This window comes from Sapajus apella, unplaced genomic scaffold (assembly GCF_009761245.1).
Source record: "Sapajus apella isolate SASKATOON/1434 unplaced genomic scaffold, GSC_monkey_1.0 scaffold126, whole genome shotgun sequence".
Taxonomy (NCBI): domain Eukaryota; kingdom Metazoa; phylum Chordata; class Mammalia; order Primates; family Cebidae; genus Sapajus; species Sapajus apella.
The window spans coordinates 4,286,286-4,299,992 of record NW_022437066.1 but is presented as its reverse complement, the minus strand read 5'-3'; the positions used below and the strand labels follow the sequence as shown (position 1 = coordinate 4,299,992).

The window sequence follows — 13,707 nt, the reverse complement described above, 5'->3', positions numbered from 1 at the left end:
GGAGCCCTGAGGACCCATGTCGAATATCTCTTGGGTTTTGGTGTTTAGAGTCTGAGCCTTCCTGGCTGGGGAAACCCAGGGCAATCAGGTCCCCACCAACGTGTCACTGAAGCAGAGATTTCCAGCAGACTCAGGTGTGAGTTGGTGCTAACAGAGGCCAGTGCTTGAGGCCAGCTCCACCACTTCCCCACTGTGTGACCTTGGGCAAGAGACCAAACTTCTCTGAGACTCAGTTTCTGCATCTGTGAAATGGGGCCGATGCCCCTTTCTCGTGGGTGTTGGGTAAATGGGACGGGATGATAATGTGGCACCTGCCCTGGCAGAAGGCAAAGCTCAGCAAAATAAAAAGTCTTAGCTTCTGGCAGAGGGAGGGTGGGGCCAGGTTTCCAGTGGGTTCTTCCAGGAAACTTTCCCTCCCTTCTGCCCCCCACCCCCAGGCCACTGTTCAGAGGGAAAGAAGCGCCGCTTCCTAAAGTGGGTCCCCCACCTCTCCCTTAGGCCCTTGTGCCCAGCTGGGTCTCCGCTTCCTCCACAGGGGTGCGCTTTCCGGGTGGAGGCCCTGGGATGGGTGACGCTAGCTGGGTCAGGGAACCTGGTGCGAGGCAGCCGGGGCACTCCGGACGAGTGGACACCCAGCTGGAGCTTCCCAGCCTGCGTCCTCTGCCCCACATCCCGTGACCCGCGGCCCGCTCGGCCCTTACCTTGAACCATGGGAACGGCGCTGCCCCGGCCGCGAGGACTTGGGCGCACGTGACGGGGCGGGCGGGCGTCCGTCCCGGGCAGGGCGCAGCTAGCGGCGGCCGCTCAAGCCCAGGCCACGGCGGTGACGCCTGGTGGGGCTTGCGGGGGCTTGCGGGCGCCGAGAGGCCCGGGAGGCCCCCTGGGAGGCGACTGAGTGCCCGGGCGGGCGTCCCTGCCAGCTCCGCGCTGCGGCCGCGGCTCCGGACGCCCTGGCTGGCTCCCTGCGAGCGGCACGCGCCGTTCCAGCCCAGTCCCGAGCGCAGGGCGCGCGCTGGTGGGGAAGGCGCGCGGCCGAGCCTGGCGGGGAGCGCGCGTCGCCGGCTCGCGCGCGCAGTCGTCGGGGATGCCGGGAGCGGCCCGGGGAGCTGTCCCTTGTGCTGACAGCTCGTCCTCTGTCGCTGGGGCCAAGCGACCTCCGGCGAGGCCTGGGGGGCGCCCACATCCCGGCCCGCCCCCTGCGGTGCCCCCTCTGCTCTCCGCCTGTTCTTGGGGCGTTCCGGCTTCCACAGCGTTGGGATCTGGAGTCAGGCCGAAGCTGCTGCTTATCCACCGTGGGGCAAGTCCCTTACACTGGTTGAGCGGCTGGTTCTTATCTTTAAAATGGGGTGTTAACACCAGCACCTTGAGGGTTGGTCTGAGAATGAAATCCGATGCTGTGTGGAGGCCCTGCACACCATAAGTGCTTAATAAATGCTCGCCTGTGTTACCATTGGTTTCCTTCTCTGGGTTAGCAACCTTGGAGCAATTGAGAGGAGGGGCAGGGCTCACTCTGCTCCCCGTGGGAGGGTGTTTGGGGCCTGGCAGCTGCCTTTGAATCTCTCCCACATCCACGGGGAAGGGGAGCAGATCCCTTTTCCCTGTCCCCAAAGCGCAGAGCTAGGTCCAACTTAAAGCAAGGCAGATTTGGGCTGGGTACGAGGGGACCTTTCTGACCTAAGGTTCCTGCGCCTGAGAGGAGTGCCCCAGGAGGCATTCCCCTGTTTCTGTAGGTACTCCACTCGAGGCTGCAGTCGCAGGGACCCTGAATGGAGAGAAATCTGTGTTAAGAAGGGGTTTGTGTTAGAACATGTACAGCACTCAGAGCTGCGTCTGGTAGAAATGCACCATATAAATGTGTGCTTTTTTTTTTTTTTTTTTGAGATGTATCACTTTGTCGCCCAGGCTGTAGTGCAGTGGCACGATTTCAGCTCACGAAACCTTCACTTCCTGGGTTTAAGTGATTCTCCTGCCTCAGCCTCCCGAGTAGCTGGGATTACAGGCATGTGCCACGACACCCGGCTAATTCTTTTTGTATTTTTAGCAAAGACAGGGTTTCACCATGTTGGCCAAGCTGGTCTTGAACTCTTGACATCAAGTGATCTGCCTGCCTCGGCCTCCCAAAGTGCTAGGATTACAGGCGTGAGCCACCACAGCTGGCCTTAAATGTATGCTTTCATTATGATCGACCACTAAGTTCTCTGTAAAAAGCTCCATCCTGGTGGTAACCACAATCTTGCTTCACCCCCATTCTAGACATGAGAATACTGATGAGAATACTGTCTGTACAGTAGAGTAAGGTGCTGGGAGTCCATTTCCTTTTTACAGATGGGTGAGCAACTCGCCCATAGGCAAGAGTGTGAGTGCTCACATCAAACAGACACGCTCCAAATGTCCAGCCCACTGCCTCCCCTGGCAAGGGCCCCTGCTGAGTTTCTCAGGGCTGGTCAGGTCACTTTAACCATAGTGACTTTTCTTATAACAAACCAGGCAAGTCTCCCATTTCTCTTAACTAATAGGAAAAGCTGGTTCCTGCCCCCATGAGTATCTCGTTCTCTTCTAAGCAGGATAATTAAACATCACCTGCTTCATTTCCCAAGGGACCAGGGGCTGTGTTTGATTCATTAATTAACTGTGAGCAGTACCTGCTCCCACTAGGCACTTGTCTCATGATAAACATCACTCATTATGTGCTTAACTCGTGCCGGACACAAGGCTAAACGCCCTGCGAGCCTTGTCTTATTTAGTCTTCTCAGCCATCCGATGAGATACAGATACTGTCATTACCCTGATTTTGCAGGTGAACACTTTAGGCCTAACAGCAGCAGACCTGAGGCGGATCTGCCTGATTCCCAAGGCGTTGCTCCTAATCCCCTTCTTCTAGAACTTCCACGTTCTTCCCAACCAGCTCCACCTAGAAAAAAGGATGGTAAACACAGATAGAAATTCCATATAAGGAGAGAGAGAGAAAAGCAGAAAGAGAGAGAGAGAGAGCCAGGAGGAAGAGGCAAAGCAGCCAGCCAATCGATGTTCTAGGAGTTGACATAGGAATCCTTTAAATCATCATTTTTAGTCAAAATCCCCATTATGACAACTGAGCAACTTGTTTTTTATTTGAGAGTTGCAAGTGTGTGCCAAGAATTTTAAAAGCAACATCACTGCCAAACCCTGTCTTTACCAACTACCTCAATGCCCTTCCACGTCTTTCCGGGCTGACTTTTCACTCAAACTCTGCAGAATCCTGCAGCTGTGGATCTGAGCAGCTAGAAACCTCTGTGGAACCGGCTCAGACTGTAGCTCTTGGCCTCTTGATGTGCTGGTTTCTTTCCTGTGCAGTGTGGAGAGATGTGTTCCTGATGCCTGTGATGACGAAACCATATTTAAAACTGAACCCATTTTATTTAAAAGAGTTCCAAATACTAGCCACAACGTGTACAATAGATACCTGGATTGCCCTCACTTTATGGACAGTAACAAACGGGTGAGGTGACTCACCCAAGGTCACAGAGCCAGCAGAGGCGGCCACAGCGAACAGATGTCATTTGGATTTCGAGGCTGGATGGTCACCACCAAACTCATTATTTATGTGCAAAAGCATGCCCTGATTTTAAGCAAAAACCAATTTCAGGAAATAAAAATGGGTGAGGGGGAGAGGAAGATAAGGAAGAGTCTCTGGCCTGACTTTAAGAACAATTCATCATCAGGATTCCCTAAACAGCACGCTCTCCTGGTGCGTGCAAAAAAAGGATCCTAGTTACACGCAGTTCTTTTAGGTTGGCCAAAAACAGGCCTGGGGGTGGGAGGAGCGGCATTCTGCCACCGGACTGGTGATTCTTCCACTACAATATGCTGTTTAGTCACGTGGCAACCTCAGCCAACGGCAGCTACTCTGTCCCCACCAGCAGCATCGTCCCATAACACAGCTTCGCGGATGTAACTCAAATCCAACAGATGGCCACGCTGGTTGAACAACCCCCAACACATTGGTTCATGGGTGGCAGTTTACAAAGGTTCGTTTTCCACTCGGGGCAAACGGGGCTTTCGTAAGCTCAGCCTGACGCTGTACAAGCAGGACCTCTGTGCCCTTCGGTTTCTTGGAGTCGACTGCGGAGAGCCTCATTGCTCGAAGACTTACAGCCTCCTGAAGAAGAGTCATCGGCACTTCTTTCTCTCTGGGGATCTGTATGTGCACAAGAGGTGCTCACTGGCTGGAGGCAGAGGAAAACACAAAACCGGTGGTGGTGGGGAACCCCTGACATTCCAGTCACGCTGCACCCACGCACGGTCCCCTGCACACTCATATGGAGGGACGAGGTTCTTGGGAACAGGATGTGAGCAGCTGCTGTTGATGGCCGAGTTTCGTTCTGTAGAGGCAGAAAGAAGAAAGCACTCGAGGAATAAAGTTTCTGCCAGGCTGTGGAGAGTGATGACAACGATGGCCCAGAGCTCCTCCTGTCCCTTTCTGGGAACCCTCTGGAAGGGGTGAGCGCACCATGTCCAGCCACGTCTGGGCAGAGGCTGGCTGTCCACTTGCAGCACAGCTGGCACCCAGGACCCCTTGGCGTTGGAAGTCTGAGATTCCAGAAGGGCAGCTGCTCGCTGGTCTGTGTGGGTGACCCCCACCCCCAGCACCGACCTCCATTCAGCTGCTCGGTGGATCTCAGCACACTGAAAGAGGGTCCTCTTCCTCATATCGGTGCCAGGACAAACTATGGAAGTGGTTGCACCAGACTGACCCTTGTTTGGTGGTTGAATTCTTTCCTCTTCCTAGCCTGCAGCCGTGAGAGGTTCTGCAGTTGATTGATAGGGCCCAGCGACAGCCCCTTTGATCCATTTGTGTCACGGAACCTGTGTCCATTCAACTCCAGATGATCTGTGCAGGTTAAGGTCAAGCCCATTTAGATTTTTTTTTTTTTTTTTTAAAGAAACGATTGAGGGCCGGGCAGCTGCAAGTCGCTGTGATTACTCTGTGATGTTGAATAGGCAGAGCGCGCCCCGCATCCTGGGGCTGTTAGGTTGGGTGTCCTCAGACGGGCCCGGGAGAATGACGAGGTACCGAAGTGCGCAAGAGAGAGTGAGAGGGTTAGGCAAGCGGCGTGCGGGCGGACAGAGCGGGAGGGTGTGCGCGGGCTCAGGTGTGCGGCGTGGGGGGTGTTTCCATTGCCCTGGTTTGAAAAGAAATTACTGGTGGCTGTTAATTACTGCAACATTTAAAAACGTTGTGACAGCAAGCTTGATGTGTTCATTCTTTAGGAATCGTCGCGGATGATGGATGAGGAGGAGATGGTGCTGAGAGGCGCTCAGGGACCGTCAAGGGGTCTCTTCCAGCTTCGTCTGTGAGTCACGGATCATCCTGACAAATCCTGCCGCAGAGCAGAGGAAAGGCGAGACGGGAGAGATGGGGGATTTATTGTTTCAGAGCCTTCCTCCATCGCAGGGATTTTTTTTTACTCCAGAGCAGCATTAACAGAGAGTACTCCTAATCTGGGTTTTACTTTCTCAGCCAAAGCACTTCTTCACAGCTCGAGCAAATGCAGGCCATGCCCACATTCGCTCATTCATTCCCTCACATACTGTGGGCGCAGAGACAGAGGCAAGAGTTGTCGTCATCACCAGCTCAGAGGGAGGTGAGGATTTCAGAGGTTGACGGGACGGCCTCCTGAGGCGGGCGGAGCGGGACGCGGACCGCCCGGGCTGATAGCTAGCATTTGTCTTGTGCTTATTCCCTTTGAACTGCCCTGGGGGCCCCGGAGACAGGAATGATTCATTCATTTTACCGGATTTACAGTAAAGAAACTGAGACTTAGAGAAAGTGCATGGCCTGCCCGAGGCTGCCCGACACCAGGACCCATCTGAATCCAAAGTCCACCCCTGTCCTATGCCTGGGGTGTGAACCTCAGTCTGTTTCACTAGAAAATAAGAAATAAAAGTCTGAGATTGCCTATCTGGACTAGGGGAACCTAATATTGAAGCAATCTTCCCATAACCTTTCTGCTTCTATGAGCACAGGGTTGCAGACGCTGCTGAATGCTGTTCGTTTTAATAAAACGATGAAAGAGAACACCCCCTGTGACGGACACAGGCCAGCGTCAGGACATGATGAGAATATGTCATGCCGGACTGACACGCCAGACTTTCACTTCAGCCGTGCAGAGCAGTTCCTCCCCTCAGGACAGAGTCTCTAGAGCACCCATGGGGCAGCTCTGCCACCCGAGACTCGGTCTCCCCGTGGGCACAAAGAATAAAACCGAGGACTTACCCATTGCTCTCTCTTCAGAATCTATCCAAGCCTCCAGCCCCAGAGCCTGCCTAACAATGGCAGATTCGGATGGGGGTGAGGAGGAGGAGGGTGTGGGAGGAGAGAAAGAAGAACAGCGGGGGTAATCGTGGGGAAGCAGGTGGTCGGGGCAGAGCGAGGACATGAGGCCAGCGCTGTGCCACCCAGGGGCGATGGGAGCCATGGGAGGCCCAGGCCCCTTCTGCCCTGGCCTGGATGCTGCCTCCCTCACCGCCTGGCTGGCTTGAGGAAGCAGAAAGCATCAGCTACGGGTCTGTGCATGAACAGATGAGCCCTGCTGCCGGCTAGCCTCACACTGTGAAATGGGAGAGAGGCCTGGCCCCGGTACAAACTGGGAAGGGGAGGGGGCACAGCCTCATCTGTTTGGTCCCTCGTTCTCTGCCTCTCTGTCCTGGCATGGCACATCCACGAGGGCAGGGGCTTCGTGCCTCTCTGTCCTGGAATGGCACATCCACGAGGGCCGGGGCTTCGTGCCTCTCTGTCCTGGAATGGCACATCCACGAGGGCCGGGGCTTCGTGCCTCTCTGCTGTCTCCCAGCACCAGCCACAGCAGCTGTTTGTTGAATGAATGAAAGACGCTGCTGTGAGAAAGCGTCTGCCTGCGGCTCTGTGGAGTCAGATGCAGCGTCCCCTGCAAACACAGCTGGCCCGAGACTGGCAGCCACCCAGACAAGACGTGGCAGGCAGCAGGGCCTCCCCCTGCTCTGGAAACCCCACACTGAGACCACTGGCTGTGGTGATTGGGCTGAACTGAAGGGGAGTCTGGGGTGTAGAGAAAGTGAAGAGCTCCGTGGTGAGCGCTGGCCCAGCCCCTCCTTCCCTGCACCACTGGCTCCCTGGAGAAGGGGCAGAGCCCAGCTCAGCCAACTTGCCCTGAGGCTTGGACCATGGCACCAGGCCCTAGGCTGAAGAGGGCGGCCTCTAGTCCCAGCCTCCCTCTCCGCACCCTCCCCATACCCCGCCCCAGGGCATTGACCTTTGTCTCAAGCGCCCTCACCCAGGGTAGCTTCCCCTGCACGAGCCCCTTGGCTGTTCCTCTTCACTCCTAGGATGGTGTCTGCCCGGTCGCCACCATTTGAGTCCCCAGAACCACACCCAGGCTTGTTACCACAGCTATGTCCAGACCAGCCATATCCAAATGCTCACTCCTCACTGCCTTTGGCAGGCTGCTCCCTCCGCCAGAGGTACCCTTCCTACCCGTCCCCACCCCAAACTCCTACACACCTGGCAAGGCACAGCTAGAATGTTGCAGCCTCTGGGAGACAGGGAGAGTCGAAGGCAGCATATAATGCGTTGATCAAAGTTCTAATGCTGCTTTTTTCTGCAACTGTTTGTTTAAATCTATTTGAACATGAACCAGACTGACTCACATATTTATTGAGCACCTACTGCGTGCAGGCAGAGCATTGGGTGCTGGGATGCAGGAATGAACAGGACAGTAACTGTCTTGCCCTCTGAGGGTAGATGGCCTAGTGGAGCTGCCACCATCTCCTCCGGACCCACCCAGGGTCAGGCCCACAATTGGGGGGCATCCAGATTTGGGGCTTGGGGTTGTAGATCTGAGAGTGCCCACACAGCACAGCTCCTCTGCCCCATGGCAGCACAGCGGGAACATATGGGCTTGGAGTGCAGCAGAATGGGGCTCCATCCTGGCCCCCTGATTTCTGGGTAGATGAACACGACCCTTCTCTCAGCCTTCCCAAGCTTCAATTTCTCCATATGTGGTGTGGAACCATGCAGGGTGGTGGCCAGGGTGACCCTCTGGCATCTTGACCTAGCACGAAGCTCTGCAGGCAGGAGCTGCAGGAAAAGCCTGTGCCTATCCCAGCAGCAGGGGCTGCCCTCTGTTTTTGTACACCAAATCCCACACCTTTGTTTTTGTACCTCAAATCCCACCTCTTCCTCCTGATGCTCCCACCTCCTGCCACCTGTACCACTGGTCTCAGGAGTCCCCATCTTGCCAGCTTCATCCAAAAGAGCTTAGGTGGGTGGGTGGGAGACATGGGAGGGGCCTTGGCCAGACAGTCTCCATAGCCCTGATGGAGCCAGGAGGCTGAGCTGTCCACAGCGGTGCAGGCTGGCCTTCCACCCTCGGCCCCCTGCTGCGGTGTCTGCCCCCTGACGGCCCGGTAGACTCTCTGGGGAGCCCCTCTGAGAATCCACCCTGCAGAACATCCCTCCTTGCCTGGCTAGGAAGGTCTCTGCCTTCTTGGTCTTTTCCTCGGCAATGCTCTGGCTTTGGGGGCTGAGGGTGGAAGCAGTGGGTGCCTGAGGCTTTGGGGAGAACATCTGGAGGGAAATTAGCAAGTGCAAGTCACAGGGAGGCTGCCAAGCAGGGCGGTCAAGTGTTTCCAAAGCAAGCCAGCTGATGCCCATCCCTGCCACTGAGCTGCTCCCAGCATCACAGCAGGCAGCGTGGCAGGGACGGGGAGAACCAGCCAGGAAACACCCAGCCCTCACCACGGAGCCTTCCAGCCCCTTCCCTCCAACGCCTTCCTTGGTCTTATCATTGACCACTGTTGCCCTGAAATGGGGTCAGAGCTCAGCAGGTTACGGAGGTGGGTGAACACCCTCTCTAGTAGAGCTTCTGGTATCCCTCATGGGCCCCCTTCTGAAAGCCTGGGGTGCAGCCTGGCTCTGTGCGGGGAAATGGCCCTTGGGCACTGTTCTCCTTAGGAAAGCCACAGTCACACACGAGGCACCCTGCCCTTCCCGACACCGGCTCGGCCCCTCCGGCTCACGTTTGCTTTGTTTTGCTTTGGTGAGAAGTCGGGGTACGTATAGCACCGCCAAACAAATAGTGCGTGTCCTGTGTGCTGTGGAACCCTGTCACACGTGGAGTAGCTGGGGAGGGCTCCCCACTGCCCCATGCCCCTGCACTGGAGGCCCTCTGTCTGGAGAGCCTTGTATCTCTGTGTGGTGGGCAGGGCTGGGTTTCAGGGGCTTGGGCCAGCCTGGAGGCTATTCCTGGGGTTGAATAGCCTCCCCTCCCCCGAAACACGGCCTGCCTCCTTTCCCTGTGGAGGCTTGCAGCTCACGAGAGTGGGTGGAAAGCTGTGGAAATGGGTTCCTGAGCCACTTAGGTAATAAATGAATAATGGCTGCTTTTTGCCCAGGCACCTGTGCCATGTGGATGTCACTGACTGGCTCCTGGGACTTCCAGACTACTCCTAGGCGTGGCCAATGGGAGGGAGGGAGGAAGGGGATGGGGCCGTCTCACCCCTGGCTCCCTCTCTGTGGGGTCATGTGTGGTAGGGTTGGATCTCTTGACCCAGGTCTCTCCTTCTGGGTCAGAAACTTCTCCCTCGTCCCTTCAGACTTGGGAGTGTGGTAACATCAGTTATCAGCCTTCACCTGTGGCTTTCTTTCCCGGTCCCCTCCTTGTAAACCACCTACTTATTAAACTCTCTTGGGTGTCTTAGTTTGAATGATCCATTAGTTTCCTCCTGGGACCCTCCTCCCAGCCACGCAGGACAGGGGCCATCTCCCTGCATCGTCACCATCCAGCTCCTTCCAGCCCGCTGGGTGGAAAATGACCTCTCGTGGGCAGACTTGGCGTTTGCTGCCTGCTGGCAGGAGTGCTTTCACATACCTCCGTTTGCCCCGTTTTCCCCATTCCTGTGTCTCTGCATCTTCAGAGTCATCTGTAGATGCTCTGATTTTTTTTTTTTAGATGGAGTTTTGTTCTTATCACTCAGGCTGGCGTGCAATGGTGCAGTCTCAGCTCACTGCAACCTCCACCTCCCAGATTCAAGAGATTCTTTGCCTCAGCCTCCCAAGTAGCTGGGATTACAGGCACCTGCCCCCACGCCCAGCTAATTTTTTGTATTTTTTTAGTAGAGAAAGTATTTCATCATGTTGGCCAGGCTGGTCTCAAACTCCTGACCTCTGGCAATCCACCTGCCTTGGCCTCCCAAAGTGCTGGGAATTACAGGCGTGAGCCACCTCACCCAGCCAAATGCTCTGATTTTTATGTTTGGTTTTTAACCCATTTAAAATTTTTGTGGGTATGATGTGAGCTAGAGGTTTAACTGTCTTTTATCTTTATTTTGTTTTGACATATGAATAAACCATTATCACCCCCTTCCCAATTGAGGTGCAACCTGCATTCAACCACATGTTGCATTCCTACCCACAGGCTCCGCGTCTAGCCCAGGCCACCCTATACATCAACTCATCTGTCCCTTCACAGCGCATGACTGATGCAGCCACTACAGTTCTGGGGAGCGCTTGTTATCTAGAAAGTCGAGATCCCAGTCCATGTTCTTTTACCTTTGGGGGCTTTAATTGAGATTAGATTGAATCCTAGATGACTTTGAAGAAATTCGACCCTTTGAGAGGTGGAGCAGAGTGGCAGAGGCTCTGGGACCAGACCACCTGGGTTTGAATCCCAGCTCTCCCCCAGCTGTGTGACAGCTGCAAAACTTCTCTCTCAGCTTCATTACCTGTAATGTGCAGTAATAATTACACTGATAATACTTGCAGGGTTGGTGTACAGAATGAATAAGCTAAGGGGTATAAAGTGCATATTAAATCAGACATTTCTTTTAAGATAAATTATTATTATATTTACTAATAGGAAGGAAAAACATGGTGCCGATGAAGCTGAGATATGCCCTTGACTGTAAAATGTGTCTGTTTCAGGGATGTTTCAATGCAGAAGGCGGAGATCTTAGAATCCACGCGGCAGGATCTGACTTTTACCACATTACAGGGTCTTCCCATTAAGGATTGGGATTTTTTTTTTTTGACACAAAGTCTCACTCTGTTGCCCAGGCTGGAGTGCAGTGGCATGATCTCAGCTCGCTGCAACCTCTGCCTCCTGGGTTCAAGCAATTCTCTTGTCTTAGCGTCCCGAGTAGCTGGGACTACAGGTGCATGCCACTATGCTCGGCTAATTTTTTGTATTTTTTTTTTAGTAGACACGAGTTTTCACCATGTTGCCCAGGCTGGTTGTGATCTCCTGAGCTCAGGCAATCCACCTGCCTCAGCCTCCCAAAGTGCTGGGATTACAGGCATGAGCCACCACACTTGGCTGGGATTTTTATCTTTATTTATTTAGAATTTCTATTTTTGTTAGCACTCAGCAAAACTTTGTAGAGTTTGTGTAAACAAACAAAAGTTTGTTATATGAACAAGAGTTTATACAAACTTTGTAGAGTTTGTATAAACTTTTTAGTGTCTTTAATAATTTTTGGGAAGGCAAAAGAGTCTTAAAGCCACAAAATTTGAGAACCACAGGTCTATATTAACAGAAAGGCTGAGAGCATCTTGACAGATGCTGGGAAAACAGCTAATCAAAGTCAGTACTGTTGATGATTTAAGGACATGAGGAGAAACTCACTAGCTGGCTGCTGGGGATTGAAGAGCACCTACGGCAGGCATCCCGCACGTGGGAAACCCCAGGAGGCAGCAGCTGAGCCCTGCCTCCCAGCCAGCATATCAGCCACAGCAAGGGAGGAGGGCAGACGAACCTATGACACAGAAGCAGAAATGAAAGACACGAATATTGAACCAGAGGAGGCAGTTCTGTGATTGCTCACCAACACTTGGAAAATTCCACTCGGTAAACTCAAGCAAACCCAATGAAAACTTATTAGCACAATTACAAGTTTAGCAAGTTGGCCAGATACACCATAAACATTATTTTAAAATCAAAGTTTTTGCTCCCATTACCATAACCCAATTAGACAACGGTTGAAAGCGTGGTTCTGTCTGAGAAGCACAGAAGGGGTTTAATGGAATCTGTGATTAAGAAAAAATTAGGCAAATAAACACATGGCAGATCGGGAGGTGAGCAGATGATTATTGCTCAACATTCTCTATATCTTTCTTGTGTCTGAAAAATTTCATAAAACAAAGAAGGCAATAGGGTAATTCCTCTCACGCCATTGGATGCCTGGAACCTCAGATAGGGCTGAGCCCTATAGATACTAAGCATGGAGAATATCTTTTTCCTCCTTCACTATTTTTATTTTTAAAGATGGAGTCTCGCTCTGTCACCCAGGCTGACATGCAGTGGTATGATCTCAGCTCACTGCAACCTCCACTTCCTGGGTTCAAGTGATTCTTCTGCCCCAGCTTCCTTAGTAGCTGAGGCTTCAGGCACACGCCACCACACCTGGCTAATTTTTTGTATTTTTAGTAGAGATGGGATTTCACCATGTTGGCCAGGCTGGTCTTGAACTCCTGGCCTCAGGTGATCCACTGCCTCAGCCTCCCAAAGTGCTGGGGTTACAGGCATGAGCCCCCGCGCCTGACCCTCCTTCACTATTTCACAGCTAACAGATTTGTTCCTACTGTACATTTTAGCAACCTCAGCATATGATTCTTTTCTTTCCTTATTAAGAACTTTCACCTTTTCACTTAAAGATGGCACTTTACGGCTTCTTTTTGGCATGCAAATGGAGCCTCACTGCTTTTGCCCATTGGGACCATTACTGAATAAAATAAGGGTTATGTGAACATGAGCACTGCACCATGGGCGGTCGTTCTCGTCACCAAGACAGCTACTAAGCAGCTAACAGGCCAGCAGCACGACAAGCGTGGAGACGCTGGACATATCCAGGATGTAACAGAGGACAGCACAAGATTTCATCACGCCACTCAGAACGACACACAGTCTAAAACTTATGAATAGTTTATTTCTAGAATTTTCTGTGCAATGTTTTTGGACCCCCATTGACATCCAGTAACTGAAACCTCAGAAAGTGAAACTGTGGATAAGGGAGCCTACCGTGAGAGTAAGAAAATTAGACTCTTAACTCTACGTTTTAAAGGTTTTTTGTTTCATTTTGTTCTATTTTTTTCCCTCTCCCTTATTTCCTCTGTCCCTGGGCTTCCTCTTCCTTGGGTTAAGGTTTTTGTTTTCACAGAGTATACCCTTGAGTAATTCTCTCAGAAAGGAAGATAGTGATAACATTGCGAAGCCCTTGCCTGTTTGAATGTTTCCTTTTGCTCTCAAGCCAGAAGGCTGGGTTTGGAACGGCAGATTCCACAGCATTTCCTCTCACAACTTTGCACGAGGGATCCGTGGTCTCCTGTCACCCGATGCTGCCACTAAGAAGGCTGACGTGGGTCTAGTTCCTCCTCCTCCTCCGTGGGGACCCTCTCTGCTCGCCTCACTCCCACTTTAGCCGTCGAGGCTCTTGCTCTCTCACTCTCTGGAAGCATCAGAGTCCCCCCTCTGTTTTCAGTTAACAGGAAACAGCCGCACGGTGTCTGTTATGGGCCTGTGTGCATTTGCTCTGTGCAGCACCTGGTGGGTTCATTGACTGAAGACCAGTGTCTTTCTGTGGCTCTGGAATGTCTGGCCAGTTTCTTTCTTCCTCTTGGCTGCTCCATGCTTTGAAGATGTCCACTCTCCAGGCAGGGGCACCTGAAGCTTCCCCAGATCTCCCACCTTTTCCCTC

The 13,707-nt window shown here is 52.9% G+C and overlaps 1 protein-coding gene and 1 long non-coding RNA gene across 3 annotated transcripts in view; one reads left to right on the top strand and one right to left on the bottom strand.

Annotated features, from left to right (window-relative positions):
- The window catches only part of FAM163B (family with sequence similarity 163 member B), a 32,005-nt gene extending 30,524 nt beyond the window's left edge, over nucleotides 1-1,481 (bottom strand). The window contains exon 1 of one of the 2 annotated variants that reach the window (XM_032261982.1): nucleotides 702-1,481. The gene's annotated coding sequence lies outside the window, so the exon portion shown is untranslated. The remainder of the gene's footprint in view (nucleotides 1-701) is intronic. The other variant, XM_032261983.1, reaches the window with a different exon arrangement.
- An 817-nt stretch (nucleotides 1,482-2,298) lies between these two features.
- LOC116539166 lies at nucleotides 2,299-6,725 on the top strand. Its single transcript, XR_004263937.1, has 3 exons — nucleotides 2,299-2,356; nucleotides 5,251-5,624; nucleotides 6,007-6,725. It is a non-coding gene; the product is annotated as an uncharacterized LOC116539166 (long non-coding RNA).
- Nucleotides 6,726-13,707: the final 6,982 nt, after the last annotated feature.